Here is a 10286-nt window from a genome sequence, read left to right as displayed (position 1 = left end):
GAAAGCTGGTGCCCAGCCCTCCTTTGGGCACCTCTGATGGGCAGGCATGCCGGCCTGTCCCTGCCGCATCTTTGCTGAGAGAAGTGGGTGCCGGACTCCAGGGCACATATGGCCCAGCCTCGTGCTGGTGGGCTGTGCTGTCAATCCTCTGCCCTTGCAGGATGGTGTCTGCGAGCTCCAGGAAGCCAGTGTTTGGGGGATTTTCCCCAGACAAGAAGGGGTGGGCATGATCTAGGAGTCCCCTGCAGCCAAGGAGAGGAGAAAGTTCCTGGCGCCAGGTGGACGCAGGTAGTCTGGGCCTCAGACTGGAAGCCAGAGGCTCCTGGAGCCCCCCAACCTAATCTTCCCACACAGGAGAGGCCCTGTGTTAGGTGGGGTCTCCGCTCTCTTCTCAGCCTTAGTTCTCAGTTCTGGGACGGCAGCCCAAGGGCTGGGGGATCCCCCTCTTGGGGCTGTTCTGCAGAGTGGACGTGATACTCGAGCCCCGAGACTGGGGGGCCTGGGGCTGCAGAGATGCGGGTTGCTGAGGTCCACAGTAGGCTCTGTGGGGTGTGTGGTAGAACACGGGGTTGCCAGCTTGGGCTGGACCCCCTGAAAACATTCCTGAAGCTGAGAACTCAGCACCAGATTGCAAACATCCTTGCTCACCCCCGTCCTGTCCTCACGGCGGCCCCAACTCGCTGAGTGATCTTGAGGAGCCCCGTGGATTCATCTGGCTTCAAGAGGCTCTCAGAGGTGGTCCAGCTATGGGCCCAGTCCCCTAAATGTCCCTCACACCCTGGTCCTCCCCTGCCCACACAACCACTTCACCCATCCTCTCTGCCTTGCAAGCAGGGACCCATGCACTGTGGCCATAGCTCAGAGCCCAACTGTGCCCAGCGGGCGGAGTGATCCCCTTCTTGCCAGACCCCAGGGCCTTTAGCGCCCCTCAGCTGCAGGTGTCCTCCTGCCTGGACCAGACAGGAGGATGCTCCCTCTCAGCACCCCCAGCAGCTTGTCTGGGCCACACAGGCTGGCCAGGTGAGGGTGAGAGACCAAGGCCACCAGCGCCCAAGCAGCCACACCTGGAGCCCAGATCCCCGGGCCCCTAGCACACTCTGGCAACCATGGCACCAGGGCCGGATTAGCTTTGTGGCTCCCTGTCGCTCCCCGTCTTCGTGGAGGAACGACACAGGACCCTGCGCTGTTCTTTTGTCTGCTCGGCCCTCCCCGGGTTTGCTGCTGGTTCTTCCCGGGTTGGCTACTGTCCCTTCCACCTCCGTGGAAGGGCGGTTCCCCCTGCCACATTCCCCACTTCCGCAGGGGAGCGGCACACCGCCGGCCGGCTCTCTCGGGGGCTGCACAGGTGTTCCCCTTAGATGTTCCTGGTGCATGCCGTCTCTCTCCTCCTTTATAGTCCTCCTCCGCCAATCCTAACTCGGCTGCCCACACGCCGAGTACGCTGCTCTCCTCCAATCAGGAGCAGGTCCTGCAGCTTGTCAAGTTGGTGAGAGGCAGCTGGGTAGAAGCTGTTGCCTCCTCTCCCAGCGCCATATTGTGGGAGAGCAGATGCATAGAATAAGTCTTAATTCCAGTAACTTAGTCCAGTCCGGGTTGCTCCCCACAGCTCCCCAGTCTGTGTGAGGAACAGACCCCTCTGGAGCTAAAGCAATCCTTCTAGAGCTCACTTGTGCGTTCCCAGGAGTTTCCAGACCCATATGTAAGCGGGATCCTCTGAGGTTCTAGTCTGGGATCCAGGAACACGTCTAAGCACACGGTCCTGTCCCTGTGACTGCACCAGTATGTAAATGCCATCGACATTTCCATCCAACCTTAGAAGGACGCAGAGAACTGAGGCACCATGAAAGTCTAGTTTGAGCAACACTATGTGAACTGACAAGCTAATTCACAGGAAGGTGTGAACAACTAATGGGAAAACTCCATAGGAAATGAGTATTATGGAAAAACCAGGCATGCATTCAGAAATGCCTTGTACCAAAATGAACTCATCTTTTAATTCCATTTTTCCACGAAGTGTTTAAAGTCCTTTTCTCTGTCTTTGCTTTCCCCTCCACTGTTATTTATTTACATTGCACAGTGTGAATCCTTAAGGGGTCCAACACCACACGGATTCGGTGTCCCACGGCCTGCACGGGAACGCTGCTTTGGAATCTGCCAGGAACCATGCCACTGGTTCTGTGAGCACCAGTTCCCTTTCCACCAATTTCTCTGGTTTGGTTAGGTTTGTCACCAGAAGTCGCCGCTGTTCTCTGCTTTATATGCGTAAGCAACACGTCCTGCCCAAGTAGAACACAGCTCCGCCTTGAGCATAAACACCCCTGATGTTAAGCAGGGCTGTGTGCTTCCGTTGGTCCCAGAGACCTTGCTCCTATCCAGCACCAATGGCCTGGCACCTCAGCCTGCCAGCCAGACCTGTCTTTCAGAAGTCCTGTGCCCAGCAGGTCCACAGGCTCCAAGATGGAGGGAAGAGCTTGGACATCCTTTTTGCTGCGTTGTGGGTCCAAGGGTAATCTGCACCTTGCAACATCCCATTGGAAAGGCAGCCCTATAAAGTGTGACAAAATGGGGGCTGGCATCTCATACGGGCTCCAGTTCTTGTCCCAGCTGTTCCTCTTCCGATCCAGCTTTCTGCTATGGCCTGGGAAAGCAGTAGAAGATGGCCCAAGTTCCTGGGCTCCTGCTCCCACGTGGGAGACCCGAAGAAGCTCCTGGTTCCTGGCTTCGGATCAGTGCAGCTCTGGCCATTGCAGCCATTTGGGGAGTGAACCAGCAGATGGAAGACCTCTCTCTCTCTCTCTGCCTCACCTCTCTCTCTGACTGTAACTCTGCCTCTCAAATAAATACATCAAATCTTTTTTTTAAAAAAAGCAATAGCAGTTCTTCTTGGATCCCCCAGGATGGTGACCTGGAGCCCTTCAAAAGGAGCCCTGTCCAGGACAGAGTTCATGCTTCACTTCAGCTGAGAGAGCTATGGGAGGGATGGAGACGGGGTGGAACATGTTGCCAGATTCCAGCCATGGGAAGGGGTGGCTCCCCCAGAGACCCCTCCCCACCAAAGGGCGCTTGGCCCAGCTCTCCACCCAGCCCCTGCCCCGCTCCCATGTTCCCTGCTCTGCAGAGATGAAGTATTTGGGGGTGACTGTTCTGTGGCTGCCTGATTTCTCTGCTCCTCTCCTTGTGCTGTGTGAGACACCGCACGATGGGGAAGGGGCAGGGGCTTCTAAGCCACGCAGACCTAGTGCAGGTGTGGCTCCGCTTCTTTTCATCTGGGCTATCTCAGCCAAGATCCGCAGCCTCTCGGAGCTACAGCTTTCTCATTATAAACTGAGGGTAGCCCTTGTATTTCCCAGGCTTCTCGCAAGCAGTAGAGACGAGAGACTCCGTGTGCTCGGTCTGCTCTCAATTAATGGTGGCTGTTATAATTATATTGGCTAACAAAGCCTGTGGAAAGCTGTGTGTGGGATGGTTGGGAGCATGGGATCTGAAGCCCAATGGCCTGAGCTGTGCGACTGTGGCTAAGTGTGCCTCTCAGTCCTCATCTATAAAAAGAAGCCGATAAAGACACGCGTAGAGTTGTCACAAGGATACAGTCACTGAACAAATGGAAACACTTAGAGCAACACCTTACACAGGAAGCGCAGCTGTGTTGCTGTTATCCACAGGCTGGGTGGACACGTGCAGTGTGGGGGGTGGGACAAGTGCTGACCCCACCCTCCTTCTACCCCAGCCCCACCTTGGCTGAGCGTCGGTGCCATTCTCTTCTCCTCTCTCACCTCCTCAGACCTCAGACCTCTCCACTGCGGCAGAGCCAGGCTCACCCCCTGGACGGCCCTCGTCTTCCTCTTCCCTGGCTCTCAGGGAGCTCAGCTCATTCCTGGGCCCGCCGGGAGCCCTGCCGCCTTCTGTCCTGGGTAGCCCTTCCCTCGGCCCTGCAGCCTGTGTGCAGCCAGGCTTCACCAGGGAGGATCTGACTGCTGCCCCCGAGACCCTGAGCTCCTGGAGCACAGAAAGTGCCTGGAGAAGGGATGGAAAGTTCTTCCTCAGAGCTGCCCTGCAGCCCTGCTGCTTTTTTTTTTTTTTTTTTTTTTTGAGACCCTGCCTCAGGTGTATTTGTACAAACAGCACAGGAGGATGCCAGGGCCATGCAGACAGCAGCCCAGGGCTCACACCCGTCTTTCTGCCCTCACACTGGCAGACAGAGGCTGTTCCTATGCTCACCTTTGGGAGCCTGTGCCTGAGCTAGAAGTGGAGCTGCAGCCTGGGACTGGACCTTGGGCTTGGCTGGAGCCTTGGCCTTGGCCTTGGCCACTGGCCAGGATAGTCCAAGACTCTTGGCAAAGCAGGCATGAGTGTGGCTTCCTGAGCTTGGACTGGGCGATATAGGTGAGGCCATCGAGCTTGGGGCTGACCCCCCTGGGATCATGGGTTTAACTTCCTCAGGCTTGGCAAGGGCTTTGACAGCCTCGGCACGTACACTCATAGCCTTGGCTTCATCAGCCTGCATCTTCTTCAGGACCTTCTTGTGCTTCTGGGCAAAGTGCATGTTTTTCAGGCACTTGGGGCCAGCCCCTTCAGCGATTGCTAGCTTCATGATTGGTGTTTCTTGATGCCAGTCTGTGCCATTTTTCAGGACTGGGTGATGGGGTGTGGTTCTTGGACTTAGCCATGTCCGCACCATAACCCACAGCACGCAGAGCACCTGGCACAAGCCCTTCAGCACTTCCTTGGTTCTTCACAAATGTTTTCTTCAACTTAATGAGTCTTTCACTGAGCTGTAGAGACCCCAAGAAATGCAAATGAAACATTCTTATCCAGCCCCTAGGTTGGCCACACACACACACACACACACACACACACACACACTTCAAAAAGCTCATGGATAAATAAATCTTGCTGGCTTTGTGGCGCGGCAGCTTGAGCAGCTGCAGCATCCCATATCAGAGTGCCAGTTAAAGCCACAAATGCCTGCCTTCTCTCCAGCTCCTCGCTAATGTGCCTGGAAAGGCGGTGGAAATTGGCCCAAGTGCTTGAGCCCCTGCCACCCACATGGAAGACCCAGATGGAGTTCCAGGTTCCTGGTTTCAGCCTGGCCCAGCGCTGGCTATTGCTGCCATTTGGGAAGTGAACCAGCAGTTGGAATATCTTTGTCTCTCTCTTTCTCTGTTACTCTGCCCTTCAAATAAATAAAATAAAATAAAAAATAAAATAATGAAAAATGAAATTAAAAGTTAACTTGGGGCCAACATTTGGTGCAGCAATGAGAATGTCACTTGGGATACCTGGGTTCAAGTCCTACCTCCACTTTCTGTCCAGTTTCCCGCTGATGCACACCACGGGAAGCAGCAGGTGGTGGCTAAAGTGCTTGGATCTCTGCCACCCATGAGAAAATCCAGCATCAGCTTCACCCAGCCTTGGCTTTCATGGCCATGTGGGGAGTGAATCAGCAGATGGAAGATTGATGACTCTCTCTTTTTCTCTCTGCCTTTCAAGTAAAATGAAAATAAATAAATTTTTTTAAAAATAAAAGCTTATTGGGGCCAGCTCTGTGGCGTAGTGGGTAAGGCCACCACCTACAGTGCTGGCATCACATAAGGGTGCCAGTTCATATCCCAGCTGCTCCACTTCTGATCCAGCTCTCTGCTATGGCCTAGGAGGGCAGTGGAGGATGGCCTTTGGGCCATTGCACCCTCGTGGGAGACCCAGAAGATCCTGGCTCCTGGCTTTGGATTGGTGCAGCTCCATCCGTTGTGGCCAGTTGGGGAGTAAACCAGCAGATGGAAGACCTCTCTCTCTCTCTCTGTAACTCTGACTTTCAAATAAGTAAATAAATCTTTTTTTAAAGAAAAATAAAAGCTTATTTTGGTCCAAATATTTTGAAATCCACTCATAAAGCAGTCTTCAAAAAGCCTGCAGAAATATGTATTTTGAAAAAATTATGCATGGATTTCAAAAATTTTTGTATCAAAATAAATTTATATTCTAATTTCATTTTTCCTGAACTTCTTGAAGTACCCTTGTGTGTTGTGTGTGTGTGCATCCCAGTGACAATGGACATTTACATAGTTTGATGAAGGGAGAAAAAATTGATATAGCCTCTTTTGAAGGAAGTCCAGTACTATATAGAAGAATTTATGGGACTGGTGTTATGTCGTGTCCTGGCTGCTCTACTTTCAATCCAGCTTCCTGCTAATGATCTGGGAAAAGCATCAGAAGATGGTCCGGGTGCTTGGGCACTTACACCCACATGGGAGACTTGGAAGAGGCTCCTGGCTCCTGGCTCTGGCCTGGCCCAGCCCTGGCTGTTGCAGCCATCTGGGAAGTGAACCAGTGGCTAGAAGATGGATTCTCTCCACCTACCCCCGTAACTCTGACTTTCAAATAAATAAATAACTTTTTAAAAAGTAAAAAAAGAAGAATTTAAGCCAGCTTTCCTTTGGCCCAGTGGTGCTACTTCCAGGAACCCATCCTCTGGAGATACTTCTGTCTGTACAAACATGGTGCTCACTGAAGCACCATTTGTGATCTCAAAAGTTCTGAGACAATATAAATGCTCTGGGATAGAGGAATAGATAAATAATAAAATGAATATCTATGCAGCTTTTAAAAATAGGCATATAAATGGTTCAAAATACAAAGACAAAACCAGCATGTTTTTACGTTGCAGAACAAAATATATGGTTTGATGTCTTCTGGGAAAAATAAACCAAGCCAGCCCACCCTTTCCCCACTCGGCACAGAAGGCTAGAGGCACCTGCAGGTGGCACAGTTCCTTCCTTTCCTTCCAGCCAGCTGGAGCAATGCCCCAGGAGGGATACACCTGAGAGAGGTAGGACTCCTGAGGCCCCAGGAGCAGGACTCTCGCCCAACAGAGACCAACAGAGGGAGCCTCGGCTCTGAGACAGGCAGACCAGGGTCCGGATCACAGTTTCACTTCTTCATCACCAGCTGTGACCTTGAATAAGGCTCTCCACCACTCGGAGCCTCTGCTTCTCCACCTGTAAAATGGATTAACAACCCTTTCCGCCCTGTGTGCTGGGAATTCAAGGAGACAATGTATATAAGGGTACAAGCTGGCCGGCGCCACGGCTCACTAGGCTAATCCTCCGCCTTGAGGCGCCGGACGCACACCAGGTTCTAGTCCCGGTCGGGGCGCTGGATTCTGTCCCGATTGCCCCTCTTCCAGGCCAGCTCTCTGCTGTGGCCAGGGAGTGCAGTGCACCCCATGGGAGACCAGGATAAGTACCTGGCTCCTGCCATCGGATCAGCGCGGTGCGCCAGCCACGGCGGCCATTGGAGGGTGAACCAAAGGCAAAGGAAGACCTTTCTCTCTGTCTCTCTCTCTCACTGTCCACTCTGCCTGTCAAAAACAAAAATAAAATAAGGGTACAAGCTGACCTCAGTAAGTGTTGGCGCCTTTCCATCTCTTCAAGGTTTCTTTTACTCTGATTTTTTTTAAAGATGTATTTATTTATTTGAAAGGCAGAATTACAAAAAGAGAGAGAAACTTCCATCTGCTGGTTCACTCTCCAAATGGTTGAAACAACCAGAGCTGGGCCAGGCCAAAGCCAGGAGCCAGGAGCTTCTTCCGGGTCTCCCACATAGGTGCAGGGGCCCAAGCACTTGGACCATCTTCTGCTGCTTTCCCAGGGGCATTAGCAGGGAGCTGGATCAGAAGTGGAGCAGCCAGGACAGGAACTGGTGCCCACATGGGATGCCGGCACCTCAGGTGGCGGCTTTACCCACTAGTCACAATGGCAGCCCCTACTCCGTTCTCAGAGTTCTGTGATCCAGGGGTGGGCATTCAGTCCAGTGGTCAAGTCACTGGTTGAGATGCCTTTGTACACGTATGCCAGTGCCTGAGTGTGAAGCCTTTTCTGGCTCCTGACTCCAGCTTCCTGCTACTGCAGGCCCCAGGAGGCAGAGGGGATGGCCCAAGCCGTGGGCCTTTGCCATACACATGGGAGATCTGCAGAAGGGATTCCCATCTCCTGGCTTCGGCTGGGCTGGCTGATGTAGGCATTTGGAGAGTGAGACAGTCACTGAGAGCGCTGTCTCTCCCTCTCTCTGTCAAAGAAAACGAAACAATGGTCCTGTAACCCAGGCTCAGCGGCAGGGCTGGGCATCACCCTTCCATACTGACTGTGTCTCCCCAGCGGAGTCCTCCCAGATCCGCTCTTATCTCACTGTGAGCCATGTCCAGGCTGCACCAACACGGGGTGAAGAACGTTCCTTCCTCCTCCAAACAGCCCAGCCTCTCCTCCTCTCTGCCCTCCCACCCCTACCTGCCCCCCATTCCTTCCCACCTGTGCCCTGGTTCCTTCCCGCTCAGACTTCCTCAAGATCTGACCCTACCAGTCATCCCCCATCCCTCTTGGGCATCTTAACCCGTCCCAGCCTTCCACCCCATGATTAAATCCAGGTTGGTGCCCCCAGGAAAAGCCCACTCCTCTCCTCTGCTCCCAGGCCATCAACCCAGGGCCTCTGTCCGCCTCGGCCTCGCGCCCCCTTGACCTCCGGGCCGCTGTGGAGACGGCCGCAGGCCCCCGCTCGCCGGCTCTGGACGCTTTACCTCCCCCAGGACTCAAAACCCCGATTCCGCTCCATCCTCCAGGGGCCGGACTTCCATTTTCGCAGACCGAGCGCCTGAGCTGGGGACGAAACTTGACCCGAGTTCTCCGCCTTCCAGAGGAGGAAACCCAAGCGCCCCAAGTCACTTTCCCAAGGCCACACAGCGGGTGCGCATTAGAACCCGAGCTGTCTTTTATCATGGAATCGACTGCTTCCGGAGGTGTCCTGCTCTCCGGAACTTCTTCCCTCCTCTCCACGGCCCCAGAATAAGCCCGGCCAGATGCGTATTAGCATAAAAACCTAGCTATTTAGTATCCATTTCCTCCCGGGTGGGTCCGACCCCGCTGCGGGGGTCCCAGCTTTTAGCCCAGCCACCCCGCGCCCAGGAAGCCCCGGGCACCTGTCCCGGGAGCCGGCGGGCAGCCTTGGTGTAGGCCATCTGCGGCCTGGCCCCGCGCGCCCCTTCCGGGAGTGGGGAAGCTCTGCTAGCCCTTGGCGAGAGGCCGCTCAGCTCTCCGCGGCCCGGCCCCTCGCGGCCGCCCCGGCGCCGGGGCTCCGGTTTCTGCAGCCACCGTCTCTATGTCTGGCACAGCCCGGGCCGGGGAGTCGGGGGTGGGGGGGTGGGGGTGGGGGTTGGGGGCCGCCGAGAGAAGCCCATCCGACCTCGGGCGGCGGCGCTGGGCTGCCGGAGCGAGATCCGAGAACACGCTGTCTCGCTGCAGATCAAGCCTTCGCAGGGCTCTCTATCCCGCCTGCGAGCGCCGAGCGCCTCGAGTGGGTCTGGGGGACGGCGCGGGGGGGGGGGGCGGGGGGGCGCGGCGGCCCGCGCCGCTCAGAGGGAGGCCGGCTCGCGGTCGACCTCCCCCCAGCCCGCTCCCGGCAAGACCCAGGGTTTCAGTCCGCTTCCCGTCCCGGTACAGATCCTTCTCCGTCTCCTCTCCTCTAATATAAGGGGGCAGTGGGACCCTCGGTTCCCCCCGACAGTTCACCAGGGTCCCAGACGCGACCACCAAGGGCTCCGGGGACGCAGGGCGGGGGGCCCATCCCCCACCTTCTGCACGCGGTGCCCAGGCCCACGATCCCCGGCGAAGAGCGTCTGAAGCCTTCATCCTGGGACAGAGGGGCCCACAGCGGTGCGGGAACTTCGGGTGGTTTGCAGGAGCTAGAGGTAGAGCTGTGGAACACCCTCCCAAGAGCCCCCCCCCCCCAACAGTCAGTGCCCATAGAAAATACATTTTCCAGTGCCTGCCGCCTTAGGACCAGTGAGTTTGAAGCGTGTTTAGTAACCATAGTATGCCCATTTTATAGAAGCGGGAATGGAAGCTCAAGTGATTTGTTTGAATCCTGGGCTGAACCCAGCTCCTTTCATTCCAAATCCCTTACTCTTCCTGGCTACTCCTTAACGACTTTGAACCTATTTTGTGCCTTTTAAGGTTTCTGCAGTGATCACTTTACTCCCTTAGTATTGGTGACTTTTTTTTTTTTTTTTTTTTAAAGATTCCAGCCTGTTTAAACGGGAGGAAGACAAAGGGGAAAGTGTGTGCCTGCACTGGTGCGGGGGCTGGCATACCGGGCAGGGACCTGGGGAGTGGGCGTGGGTGGAGCGGCAGGATTCCAGGAGCTGGAGTGGCCCTGGGGAGCCCCCTGGTTCTCTGAGCATGGAGAACCCTAACTGCTGCGTTCCCTGGCTTCCCACACTGGGCTCCAGAGTCGGCCAC

At 55.2% G+C, this 10286-nt stretch overlaps 1 long non-coding RNA gene across 1 annotated transcript; it reads right to left on the bottom strand.

The window, feature by feature from the left end:
• Nucleotides 1–6650: 6650 nt before the first annotated feature.
• Nucleotides 6651–8784, bottom strand: LOC149127047 (uncharacterized). Its single transcript, XR_016232109.1, has 2 exons — nt 8570–8784; nt 6651–6995 (listed from the first exon to the last, which is right to left on the bottom strand). It is a non-coding gene; the product is annotated as an uncharacterized LOC149127047 (long non-coding RNA).
• Nucleotides 8785–10286: the final 1502 nt, after the last annotated feature.

This window comes from Oryctolagus cuniculus, chromosome 4 (assembly GCF_051225735.1).
Source record: "Oryctolagus cuniculus isolate XC-2025 breed Fujian yellow rabbit chromosome 4, ASM5122573v1, whole genome shotgun sequence".
Lineage (NCBI taxonomy): Eukaryota > Metazoa > Chordata > Mammalia > Lagomorpha > Leporidae > Oryctolagus > Oryctolagus cuniculus.
The sequence above is the reverse complement of the archived record's forward strand: the minus strand, read 5'-3'. Positions and strand labels throughout refer to the sequence as shown.